This window comes from Pelodiscus sinensis, chromosome 31 (genome assembly GCF_049634645.1).
Source record: "Pelodiscus sinensis isolate JC-2024 chromosome 31, ASM4963464v1, whole genome shotgun sequence".
In the NCBI taxonomy this organism is placed as follows: domain Eukaryota; kingdom Metazoa; phylum Chordata; order Testudines; family Trionychidae; genus Pelodiscus; species Pelodiscus sinensis.
This window is the reverse complement of record NC_134741.1, coordinates 583263-596783: the sequence shown is the minus strand read 5'-3', so window position 1 is coordinate 596783 and position 13521 is coordinate 583263. Positions and strand designations below refer to the sequence as shown.

Below are 13521 nucleotides of genomic sequence, written 5' to 3'. Positions count from 1 at the left end.
TCCAGCAGCTGCTTGGCCTGATTCATCTTGCTTCCCCAGGCTGGCACCAAGAGGCATTATCAGCTGATGTCACCACCCTTTGTCACGTGGGGAGTTGGGCTCATCCCAGGTACAGGCCAGGCAGCAGCAGCTGCACGTACCTGGGCACCCAGGGGAGCAGCAATAAGAGAAAATGCTGTGTTTCTGAACCAAGGACCTTTTGCGTGTTAGACAAATGCGATAACCACTGTACCAAAGAAACATATCTCAGCGTTGCTGGAACTTGGCTGACTGTTCTGTTCCTAGCTCTTTCTAAAACCCTGCTCTGCCTCTTGTTCTCATGGAAGCGACTAACCCGAGCTGCCAGCTCCTCATTTCCTCATCAGCTTTGTAGCTCAAATCTGGAGTTGCTGTGGAATGCGGTGAAGCTACAGAAGCTGACGGGGGACAATGAGCTGGTGGAGGGTTATTTTTTCTCCTCCCTGGGCTGATGTGATTAGAACTGAGAAGAAAATCCTTTTCCCTTCTCCTCAGAAGATGGAAATTGCAGTTTGTTCTCTCTTTGGTTCTACTAAAGCTGGACCCCCAGGACTAGACTTTTTCTTTCTAAAACCCTGATGAAAGCTGAGAGTGAATTGCCTGTACATGGAGAGTGTGAATTAAAAATGGGCATCACCCAGCAGGGGGCTTGAACCCATGACCCTGAGATTAAAAGTCTCATGCCCTACCAAGAGAGCTAGCCAGGTTGTGTGCAGCAAGCTTCCTTAAACCCAATCACCAGGTAGCAGGAGACAAGTATTCTCCACTGCTTGACTCAAGGCTCTTTCTTGCCCCTAATGGGGTTTTTTTACTCTTTGGGGAGGTTTGAGCTCAAATCCCACTCTCAACACACCCACTTCTTTCCCCGCAAGGAACAGCCCCATTTCCATCTCTCCAGTGGCAGGAGAAGGGGCTGGGTTCAGGATTTCTTTTAGCGCAGCAGCAAGGGAAGATGGAGAAAATTCAAACCCCTTGGCAGCTTTGTTCTCCTGGCACCAAGTGTGACAGGAGGGATGTGAGCTGGGGCACTTCCCCCCCAGAAGAGGTGTTTGCGTGCACCCAAGGGCAGCAAGAATTCAGGCCCTCAGGCGAGTGCATTGGGGACAATGTGTGAGCCCTTCCATGAGCATTTTCTCCTCCCACTGGGGAAGGCAGCTGGGCAGGACCAGCCTGTAGCCCACGTCCCTTTCAGCCCCAGGTGAAGGAGATAACAGAGAGGGAAGGAATGTCCAGGGCCAGAGTCTCCTCCCAGCAGTCTGGCCCTGCACAGAGTCTGTGCATGATGGAACCTCTCCCAGCAAGATTGTGGCCTGTTCTCTGCAAAGTGCTCAGCCTGTTTCATTTTCTGCAGGAACGAGTGGCATCCAGCGCCCTGTTCCCCACTGACAAGTGTGTGTCCTCTTCCCCCCCTTTCCACAGACACAGCAGGCCAGAGGGCTATGCACCTCCAGTGGCCCCTTCCTACATTGCTTCCCACAAAGCCGGGGTGCAAACCTACTGGGCCAGGCCGTGGCAGGAGCACTGACTGGAGAAAGATTGCAGATGGAGCAGAATTAGCTTAACTGGAAAAGTGCAGCTGACCCAGTGGCCGAAAGGGGCTGCAGCTGCTGCTGAAAGGGAAGAAGCTGGGAGGCAAGGTGCTGGCAGCAGGAGATTCCGGCTACCTCTTTGCCCTGGGTCTCAGTGCACCATGTCAACTGCCAGCCCACTTGACCAAACCTCAAATCAGCTGGACTAGCCAGCCCACATCACAGTGAGTCACTAGTGGCCCCATCAGAGAAGAGCCATTGGCAGCTGCAGAGACATCCCTGCAGGTGCTGGAGGCACCTTTCTGAAAGGGCCATTTGTGAACTGGCTTTTCATAGGCCAGCTAGCTCAGTTGGTTAGAGTGTGGTGCTAATAACACCAAGGTTATGGGTTCAAGTCCTATGCTGGCCACCAGTTAGCAGCCTGCTATGGACAGCAAGGTGAAAGGCTGGGACCTCTGTAGGAAGTAGGCCAGAGAGCTGGTAGAAGGAGGCTTCAACGTAACAGAAAGGGCCTTGTCCTGGCTGGCTTTCCCTAATTGCAAAACTCTTTTCTTCTCTCCATTGTCCCCAATGGGGTGACCTGATGCCCAAATTTCTGCTGCTGCAGGGGGCAGGCTCCTCCAGCCCAAGCCACAGAGGGAGGCTCCTTATGTCCAGGAGGCCTGGACCATGTGCCTGGCCCACAGCGCTGCTGCCAACCATCTGGCCACCTGCGTGAGTGTGGCTGTGTTCTTGCGCAAGAAGCCACTAGTGTAGACACAGCCTTCGTGTGCAGAGCCGTTCTGCTACTTATTGTCAAGAGGGGTTTTCTTGTGCGTGAAGGAGCAGTGTGATAGTCCACGCTTAGCGTCATTTGCATATTGCTTGCACAAGAGCCCGCTAGTGTAAATATGGCCCCTGTGCTTTCTGTCTAAGCTTAAACATTTTTCTGTGAAGCAGGGAGATTCTAGCGCCTTCCTAGGCAAGTGAGTCACCACAACCTTAGTGGGACCTGCAGGTGAAATGTTGGTTTGCTGCAAATCCTCGGTAATGCCAGCGTTTGACTTCCTTGGCTGTGTCTACACTGTGTATTGTTGTGCAATAAGATATGCAAATAAGGCATGGGGATGAATATTGTCACACCTCATTTGCATACCTAATGAGCCCTCCTTTTTGCAGCACAGGCTTTTGTGCAAGAAGGAGCTGTCTACACTGTTCCTTCTTGCTCACAAATACCCTCTTGTGCAGAGCCATTCCTCTACTTATTTTCAGGAATCCTCATGCTACTTGGCAGGAAAATCCAGTTCTGACCAGTCTCTGAGTGGCCAGTGCCTGAGGGGATCCAACATGGATCCCTAGGTCACAGGTCACAGGCTCCATTTAGTGGCCCCAGTTATTGACCTAAACACCGTCATAACACGACAGCTACGGCTACACTGCAGCCTTCTTGTGTAAGAACTGTTTTGTTCAAAAGTGCTTATGCAAAAGGTCTTTCACAAGAGCACATCCACACTGGTATGTGCTTTTGCACAAGAGCTGTGCTTTTGTGCCAGAGCCTCCATGGCAGTGTGGACACTCTCTTGTGCAAGAAAACTCTGATGGACATTTTAGTCATATGGGTTTCTTGCACAAGAAATTCATGTTGCCTGTCTACACTGCCCTCTTGTGGAAGAGCTTATTGCTCATGGAGAGAGGAATAACTCTTCTGGAAGAAACCCTGTTTTCCAATGCTGTACTGTACATTTACTTGTGCAGTGTAGATGATGTGCACATTTTTGTGCAAGATCAGTTTTTCTCAAGAAACCTGCACTGTAGATGTAGCCTAAGGGTTTATATTCATTTAAAGAGTTCATTTACAATGGAAGTCCAGGAAAGGTGAATGTCTCCATTAAATAGACACTCTTACAGGTGGCACTTAGGTTTGAACCAAGGACTACCTGATCTACAGTCAAACATTCTACCTCTGTGCTACACCCTCATGCGAAACACATGTCTGCAGCCAGTATTGAGAACTGGGCAGGGAACAAGAGGCTTTTGTAGACAACACATCTCAGGTGGATCGGACCCTCACTGACCCCAGGTTGTGACTGGTCCTAAGAAGGAGTTTGTCCTGAAAGCAGAAGAGTTGGGGCAGGACAGAGGTTATGTCCACACAGAAAAGTTCTTTTGGAACAATGGCTGTTATTCCAAAATAACAATGCAAGAGTCTACACAGCAATTCCCTTATTTTGAAATAACTCTGAAATAACGGACCTCTAATTCCAACTTCTGTCAACCTCATTGTACAAGAAAAATAGCTATTTCAAAATGAGGTGTGTGTAAATGCTCCACTTCTGCTATTTCAAAATAGCCCCTCCCCAGGGCCATTCTAAGTTATTCTTCTTGGGGCTCTATAATGGAGAAAACTTGTCTACATTAGGGAACGCCTCCTTGGACTCATTTTGAGGTTTCCCTGCAGTATAGACGTGTTATTTTGAAATAACTATTCCAGAATAGCTTATTCCAAAATAAATGTGCAGTGTAGATGTAGCCAAAGAGTCCTGAGAAATGAAGCAGCTGGAGGGAAGCTAGAAGTGCAGAGGCCAGTCTGAGACCTGCGTGTCCCAGGAGTCTACAGCACCTCCAATGTCTAGGTACTGTGATGTAAGGGGCAGCACTCAGAACTCTGAATCTTGCAATTTGAGTTCAAATCTCAGTGGGACCTGCAGGGGCTGGGGTGGCTGCTGTGAGGTCCTCAAGCTTTCCTGCTTCCTTGTCCTGAGGTTCACCAACAGCAATTTTCCTCATCTCAGGCCATTGGACCTGACTGAGCAGACTTGTGCTCAGATGCCTGATGCCATCACAGTTACAGGGCAGGTTGCCCATCTGACCCCTGAGCTCAGCCCATGCTGGAGGCAGCCAGAGAATGTGAGCAGAACAGAGGAGGGGAGGGAGGATTTGTATGTTTTGGGAAGGGTCCTGGCTCCCAGCCGCATACCTTGGGGTGGCGGAGTCTCCCTCGGTGCGCCGGAGGCTGATCCTGGCAGAAACCACCATGGTTGGAGACCTCCTGGACTACAACAGGGGGGACTGGGTGGATCCCCGAGCACTCGCTCAGCTTATGGGGCTCTCCATCCCCCGAACCTCCCTGTGCCTACTCCAGGAGGTGAAGGCGGCTTTGCCGTGGCCCGCTCTCGACTTCCTGCAGCGGTCCATGCAAGAGGGTATGCCCCGCCCCTCCCTTCCTGCAAACTCTCCGTCCCTTATTATCGGACCCATGTTCTGTGGGCCCCCCCAGCCTCTCCATCCTTGGACCCCCAGCTGGCTGCAAAATCTGCAGCCGGTCTGCTTTCAAACCGCGCCGAGACAACATCTGTACACGCTCATGCTCCACACCTTGCATTTCCCCACCCTCATGTCCCGCCCCGATACTAAGTGGCGGGACGATCTAAGACCCATAGAGGGTGGGGAACCCCGATGAGCCAGCATCTATTCCGATCTAATTCCATGGCCCATCAGGGACATCAGTTGGCGGATGCTTCATGGAGCAGTGAGCACGGGTGTGTACTTGGCGCAGTGCATCCCTATCCCGGACACCTGCCCCTTTTGCGGCGTGAGGGAGAACCTGGTGCACGCTTATCTTGAATGCGTCAGGTTGCAGCCCCTATTCTGGCTCCTCCAGAACCTCTTATTGAGGTTCTGGCTGCACTTTTCCCCTCACCTTTTCCTGTACACACACCCTATCCGTGGCCCCACAAAGTCGCGAGACCTCGACAGCATTGAGGCGCAGTGGGCGCTGTCCTGGGTTCTCTGCTCGGTGTCCCCATCTGGTTCCCTAGTTATAAACCTTTAGTCCGCACTCCTTGCCCCTTTCGTTATTATTTGTCCCCAGTAATAAATTGGACATGGGTCCAGTCATCCCTCCCGCAAGGCTGGGGGAGGGGCTTTTAGAAAGTGGGCAGGCTTCACCCGCCCACTCTCCCGTGCTTCAAATAGTGCCACACACCTTGGGACAAAGACCAACAGCCCCACACAAAGTGCCTTGTGGGAATAAGAGTTGGGGCAGCAGAAAAGGGGCTTGCCCCTCAGCACCAGTGAGCAGGTGGGAGAAGATGGGAGTGAATCCTGCTACCTCTCATGTGCAAAGGGAGCACTAACCCACTTGCAACTCATCTCTCGAGCTCTGGCCTCCACCAGCCCCAGCAGCTTTGTGCCCCAATAGGTGGGTTTTTCATAGAGCAGGGAGAAAGAGGGAGGGGACTCTGGATGCACAGAGTCCCCGGCTCTGCCTGTGAAAAGCAAGACCAAGGGCTCAGCAGAAACTTCAATTCCACTTTGTGCTTCTTGACTTTTTCAATCTAAGGACTTTGAAGAAATGCTTCAAACACTTGTTCCAGTGGCACAATGGGTCAGTGCACAGTACTTATGTGACAGTATTCGTAGAAGATATGCTAAGGTTATGAATTCAAACCTCATCTAGCACAGTGGTTTTTAGTCCCTGCTGGGTTGTCCCCTTGCAGAGGTTCCCAAACTTTTCAGCATCACGCCCCCCCTTTTTCATTTTTGAAAAACCCTCATATCCACTTCCAAAATAGCAGCAAACTTGTTGAGCAAAAAAAAAAAAAACCAACTTGATGGGTGAAGGGCTGGGTCACCTCATGCTCCTCCCTGGAATTTCTTCACGCCCCCTCTGGGGGGCACACACCCCAGTTTGGGAACCTATGCCCTGCAGTGAACACTGGGGGAGCTGGGATTCTACCCCAGAGGATGGGATCACTGAAAATTCCCACTTCATATATTATGGCCTCACCAGAGTGAATACTGGGGGGCCAGTATCCGAGGCCAACTGGAGAGGGTTGGACCTTTGATCCTCTTTCTGCCAGGGTCTTGTTGCACATCTTCCCCACCCCCGTCAGCAGCCGCAGCCCCTTTCAGCCACTGGGTCAGCCCAGGAAAATAAGCAGGAAATGGGACAAAGCAGCCTGTCTCGCTACTTTGTCCCATTTCCCACCTCACTCCATGAGCTTCTCCAGTGGCTGAAAGGGATGGTGGCTGCTGATGGGGGAGGGCGCAAGAAAATGGTCAAGAACGTCCCTGGCAGAAAGAGGGTCAAGGGTCCAACCCTCTCTGTGCCACTTGGCCTTAGATCCTGGCCACCCAGCTTTCACTCTGAAGAGGCCATAATATGTGAAGTGGGAATTTTCACTGATTCCTTCTCCTCTGAGCTGGAATCCCAGCTCCCACAGCATTGACTGGAAGGATCCAGCCCAGCAGGGTCTAAAAGCCACTGCTCCAGGTGAGGTTCAAACTCACAACCACAGCACATCTCCTACAAGTACTGCCTTAGAAGTATTGTGTACTAACCCATTACACCACTGGAGCAGCTCTTAAAACATTTCTTCAAAGTCCTTAGATTGAAAAAGTCAAGAAGCACAAAGTGGAATTGAACAAGTGGGGCAAGAAGATCAGTTCTGAAGGATTTGCATAAACCAACACCTCCCCAGAAGGTCTCACTGAGATTTGAACTCAGCTTGCAGGAATCAAAGTTCTGCTTGTGTGGGAGGCTCTCAGCTCATTGATATGCCATTCTCCTTGCTTGTTTCAATCAACTGCTTCACCTCTCCAGACCTTGCCTCATCTGCAGGTGGCCTCATGGGAACGATCTGGCTCCCTCTTTGGCAGAGGAAGGAGAAACGTTGCCATGTGTTTCACACGTTGGCACTGCACAGACATCAGCCCTGTATCCCCCTGCCCTGAGCCCCATGGAAGAGGGAGAAGCTCCAGGAGATGGCTCTCCTGGGATCATGTCTCACATTGATCCGAAGGTTGTGGGGACCCAGACCCACCCTGCAGCCAGGAAAGCTGGTTCCTAAAAGCTCCCCCCATCCTCGACTGAGGGGTCAAAGAAGAAGCTGGGGAGAGATGATGCCAGAGGTTTTTGGGTGGGAAAGTGCAGCTTCTTGCCTCTTGGGCTAAGTTTGAGAGCCGCAAACAGGGAAGTGGCTACTGGATGCTCTGCATGGCCATTCCTACCCAGCTGGATGTGGTTCTTGTTCTTCTGCACAGCACAGACCATGGAGACCAAGGATTTTCCAATGGGCATCCAGATCACACCCTCGTTGAACTGATGGGAATAGAAACCAGACATACAGGTTCGAACTACTTTCAGCTGAGGGACAGGTTTGTCTGGTTTACATTCATTGGCACAGGAAAGCATTATGCATCTGTTGTCATTTTAAGAATCCCTGTACAACAGAAATCCAAACTGTGCCACCCTTAGAGAGGCAACTGTTTCATTTAAGATAATCATTTTTTTAAGGGGGCACTTGGAGTTGAAGCAAGGACCACTTGAGGTGCAATGAAATACGCTACCACTGAGCTACACCCCCATAGCAATCATGCCTTTGTGTCCAGTGGTGGGAAATTAGCACCTGACTGCACTGGCTGCAGGAGCAGGTGGTGTTTCGCACACATGGCAGGGGGAAGACGGCTCTCCCTGGGGTTGGGCATGTATAGTGCCCTCCCCAGACTGTGACCAGCATGACATGTCACAATAGCGCATCACCCCCTGTGCTCCTGCCTCCCCTGCCCTGTGTGGTTATGTCTACACTTGCATCCTCTTTCGAAAGAGGGATGTAATGTAGACATCCAAAATTGCAAATGAAGCCGGGATTTAAATATCCCGCACTTCATTTACATATTCGCCAATGGGTGCTATTTCAAAATACTTTATTTAGAAATAAAAAATGCAGTTCAGATGCGGTTATTTTGGGAGAAAACCCTTCAACCTTGTTGTGTTTCTTGACTTTTGGGCTAAGTTCAAAAGCAGCAAAGGGAGAGGCAGGAAAGTAGCTGCAAGATGCTCTGCAAGGCCCGGGGATCTGGACCAAGAGCTGTCCCTGTCTTTTTTGCTGTATAACGTTGCTCTTTGGCTAAGATTGAGTGCTTCCTGCCTCTCAGAGAGGATGAAGAGCAGTGAGAGGGAGACCTTGGCTGAAGGATCCGATTGCTGTTTCCTCCCCATATTGCATGGGCTGGGAATTAAACCCAGATTAACTGATTAGAAGGCAGCTATGGTCACCACTATACCACCAACATGAGCAGCTGTAGCTCATGGGAAAATTAGGGAGGTGTGGAAGTGACTACTGGCTGCTCTGCATCGCCTGGCGATCCAGCCCAAGAAGCGTTGCTTCTCAGCCATTTGGCTAAGACTGAGTATTTCCTGCCTCTCAGAGAGCCATGTCACAGGCACAAGACCCCTCTGGCCTTCTAGGGACACATCCCAGGACCAAGCAAAGAGCAGCAAATGCTGGGCACTGTCATGGTCTGGGCCACAGATAAAGTCCCTCTTGGAGCTATAGTCAAAGAAGGAGTCTCTGGAGGCCCTGCAGTCTAGGCAGAAGAACGTGGACATTTATGGCCCAGTGGCTGGTGGCCTTGCAAAGAAAGGTGCACCACAGACCAAGTCAGAGCGAAGGCTAAGGAACGGCGGCAGGATTATCTCAGGGCCCATGAGGAACTGGACCAAATCCTGGGGGCTGGGGAACCGCTGTGTCCAAGAATCGTTGTGGAGTTTGTGAGGGAGATACCTGGGCGGCAGCAGCTGCAACTTCAGGACAACAACGCTGATGACCTGTAGCTCCAGGATGAGGAGGAGGATTCTAGGAGTGTCGTAACCCTGATTGTGGAGCCAGTTCCCCGTCCTCCCGCTGCCATATATGCGAGGTACCGCCTGCTCCTGCAGACAGTGCTGCAAAGGGCTAAGATCCCAAAACTAGGCTGATATGCAACCACTGTTGAGTGTAGCTTGGTGATAAGAGTGTGTGAGTGCAGATTATTGGTTCAATTGACATTGGTTCAATGTCATGTGCCTCCTTAAAAAGTTGATTATCCTAAATGAAACATTTGTACCTCCAGGTGTGTCATGTCTTGGCTTATGATTAAACAGGAATTCTTAAAATGTCAGCAAACCCCTGGGCTGTGTCTAGACTGGCAAGTTTCTCTGCAAAATCAGCTGCTTTTGCAGAAAAACTTGCCAGCTGTCTACACTGGCCACTTGAATTTCCGCAAGAACACTGACTTCCTACTGTAAGAAATCAGTGCTTCTTGCGAAAATACTATGCTGCTCCCGTTTGGGCAAAAGCCATCTTGCGCAAATCATTTGTGCAAGAGGGCCAGTGTAGACAGCACAGTACTGGTTTGTGCAAAAAAGCCCTGATGGCTAAAATAGCTATCAGGGCTTTTTTTGCACAAAAATGCATCTAGATTGGCACGGACGCTTTTCCGCAAAAAGTGCTTTTGCGGAAAAGCATCCGTGCCAATCTAGATGCTCTTTTCTGCAAATGCTTTTAACGGAAAACTTTTCCGTTAAAAGCATTTGTGGAAAATCATGCCAGTCTAGATGCAGCCCTTGTGTGTTCTTGTGCCAATGCACATAAACCAGGCAGATGGGTCCCTTAACTGAAACCAGTTCATACCTGCTGTGTGTCTGGTTTCTATTCCTGTCAGTTGAGAAGGGGTGAGATCTGAACGCCCATCGACTGTTCTGTACAGAAGAACAAGAACCACGTCCGGCTGGAGAGAAATTGCTGTGATCAATCTTCTGAAACTTGATTCAGCGAGTCAAACTAAGACTCACTAAATCAAACCCAGAGGGACCCCCACCAGCTTCCAGTACTCCTGCTCTTTGCTCACTTTGGCTTCCCGCTGTGGGGACATGGCCAAGCTCAACTGAAGGAAGCCGACTCCAGTTACATATTGAGGGATGGTAGGACACATTGGCCAGAAACCACTGGGGGCTACCTCAGGTGCCTTGATCAGCTTAGCCATGGATTTTTTTCTCCCAGCTGCTCCACATCTTGCCATTGCCCATCCCATGGGAGTGGAGAAGAGAGTCATGCTCCAAGGCTGCAGGAGCTTTGCACTTGCAGGATCTCTGGGTACTGACCCCCACCCACCCCAGGGAATCACAAGGGCATGTGTTGCTCGCTTTTCTGTCCCAGCAATTGCAGCAAGAGCCCTGCCTTGCCAGTATCAGACACAGCAGCCTCTGTACCCACTCCAGGCTTGTGGTTTCCTTCACAATGCTCCTCCCCAATCAGCCTTTTCCTGAACCAGCAGTTCCATGGGTGGCCAGGGGAGGCCTCTTCTGTGTCCCAGGAAGACATAAGAAAATACAAATAAAGGCCACAGCAAGGCACCACTGGGAGTTGAACCCAGGATCTCCTGTTTACTAGACAGGTGCTTTAGCCAGCTAAGCCATGGTGCCATTGTCAGGAAGTCTGGTGAAACTGTTCTATTCTATGGTACCAGACAACACCTTTGACTCCCAAAATGCAGCCGACTGGAGGTGTCTGGCTCCCTGGGCACAGAAAGCTACAGCTCACTGGGCAGGGACTCTAACATGTACATCTCCCCCAGCTACTGGGACTGTAGAATTTACCTTGAGATTTAGTGTTGCTGGTGGGAGGGAAAAGTGAAACAAACATTGATCATCTCGATTATAAACCCCTGGGTCTCAGGGTTTGGGTTGGAGTCCCTGGGACTGAAAACTGAAAACCACCCCTGAGCTCTTATCTGCCCTGAGCAAGGGCAGCAACTGTGAGTGGGGTACGGAGAAAGTTTAGGCACTTGAGTGGAACACTTATATGGCTGGACTTACATTGCTGGCAAAGGACACTGTTCAATCCTCTTGAGCAGGGACTTATTTGTGGGTTGGTTATGAACCCTGTTGGTGCCCAGGCCTGACATAACCTGCCACACAGAAGTCACACAGCAAACGGGGCTCTCAGAACACAGGGGAAGTTTGGGGGCTTGTTGTTGGGCTGTGGGGTGAAGCAACAAACCAGCCCCCTCCTGTGGGGCCTGTGAGTGTTGCAGAATCTGGGCTTCCTGTGCCTGGACAACAGCAAACGAAATGTTTCGGGGTCACACAGAGAACCACCTGGACTGCCTGGGCCTGGGCCATGAAACAGGAAGTGGCTGAGGCTGCAGCCAGCCAGGGAGCTCCCTGGCCCCTGCAATTGCCGACCTTAGGGTTGCCAGATGGGTTCAACAGAAATATTGGACTCACTTGACACTACCTCACAATCTACATTACATATTTAGAAAATACCTGACATTTCTATTTCCTCATTTACACTTTCTCAGTTTGTTTCCTGAACAGAAAGCTCAAATACTGGACAATCCGGTTCAGAACTGGATACCTGGCAACCCTAGCCGGCATGGAAGCAAAGTGTAAGGCTGTGAGAGGAGGCCTCCTGTCACCTCCCCCAGCCTGAGGCAACAGGGCTTCCTCCTCCCCTCTGAGGAGGGAGCAACAGAGGCCAGGCTGAAGGTTTTGTGCTGGGGCTGGAGGCTTAAGCCTGAGCTGTCAGCCTCAGAGGGACTTGCTTCTTCTCCCCACTCCTGCCATGCTGCCTCCTTTGGCCAGCAGCGCACAGGGGGCAGCCAGGAGAGCCGGCCGCCATGGGCAGAGAAGGCCAAGGCACAAGCCTCTCGGGGGCAACAGGCCTGAGGCCTCTAGCTTTCCCAGGCTCATGCCAAGGGGCTTTCTGTGGTGCTGGGAGAGGAGGGATGCCAGGCCCAGGCCAGTGCGAGAAGGGGCAGTACCTGCCAGGGCAAAAAGGGTTGCTGCAGAACATGAGACATGGCGTTTCTGCCTGGTTTCACTCAGGGGACCTTTCCTTACTGCTACAGACTCTTCTCCTGTTACTTGAGAGACTGAAATGGGGCCATTCTTGTGGTAAAAGAGGCCAGTGTGCCTGGGCCTCCCCACACAGACCAGAGCACCCCATTGGGGACAGGACAGAGCCTTGAATCAAGCATTTGAGAACACTCTGATCCTCTATCCTGTGACAGGGTACTGAGAGGGACACTTCATACAGAGTGGCTAGCTCAGTTGGTAGAGTATGCAACTCTTAATTTCAGAATCATAGGTTCAAGCCCCATACTAGACAATACCCTCCCTTCAGTTATAGTCCCTGCATACAAGGCAATGCCCTCCCTTCAGTTACAGTCTCTGCATACAAGGCAATTCAGTCTTAGTTTTCTCCAGCTGTCAGGCAGGAAAAGTCTCTGAGCTCTCTAGTAGAACCCAGGAAGGAGGACACTAACTGACATTTCCAGCCTCATAGGAGAACAGAAGCAAATTCTCCCAACCAAGAAAGAAGGGGGGTGGGAACCCCCTCAGTATCTGATTGCTCCCCTTCAGCACTCTGTAGCTTCCTGTCCTTCAGCATCAACTCTGTGATGGGACAATAAGAGCATGTCTACATTGGAGCGTTATTTGGAAATAAAGTGCCTGTCTACACAGCAAGCTGTTATTTCAAATTAAGTACAAGTTGGCAGACTACCTACTCTGACTCCAGTATCCCCCATTTCATGAAGAGTAAGGGAAGTCAAAGGGAGAGTTCTCTTCCTTCCACTACCTGCTGTGGACGGTGCCAAAAGCAGAGTTAAGCTATTTCGACTTCAGCTACACAAACAAGTAGCTGAAGTTGTGTATCTTAGTTTGACTTTTGCCCTGTTGTGTAAACATGCCCTAAATGAGCTACTAGTTAAGAAACTGGCAAAGGATCCCTTCCCATAGTGTTACAGCACCAGGGAAGGGTACACACCAGGGCAGAAAGCAAAGTAGCTGGGGCTGTGTGAGAGACAGGAGTGGGCCTGAGGGAGCAGAGAAAGAATTGACTGGAGAAAGAGGGGGTCTCTTTCTGCCTGGGTTTGACACAGACCTTTTGCATGGCAGACAAATGGGATAACACCACAGAGCAGAAACAACAGGACAGAGGAAATTTTTAAATGAAAGCTTCAAACACCCCACTTGCAGGAACAGTTTACATCCATCAACATTTACAAAATGCTTCCCCACAAACATCTCTTCAGCCTGCATGTCTCTGGGAAAGATTTCTGCCAAACCCAGTCCCAGCCCACTGGTCAGAACTCCCTGAGAAACAGAACACCCTCACTCACAGCCGTGTCCCCCCCAAAGTGAGGAAGGGGAAATGAGCCACAG

General features: G+C 50.8%; 2 non-coding genes across 2 annotated transcripts; one reads left to right on the top strand and one right to left on the bottom strand.

The window, feature by feature from the left end:
* The first annotated feature begins 1882 nt into the window (after positions 1-1882).
* Positions 1883-1956, top strand: TRNAI-AAU (transfer RNA isoleucine (anticodon AAU)). Its single transcript has one exon. It is a non-coding gene; the product is annotated as a tRNA-Ile (tRNA).
* Positions 1957-10699: 8743 nt separating this feature from the next.
* TRNAT-AGU (transfer RNA threonine (anticodon AGU)) lies at positions 10700-10773 on the bottom strand. The gene has a single exon. It is a non-coding gene; the product is annotated as a tRNA-Thr (tRNA).
* Between the last annotated feature and the right edge of the window lie 2748 nt (positions 10774-13521).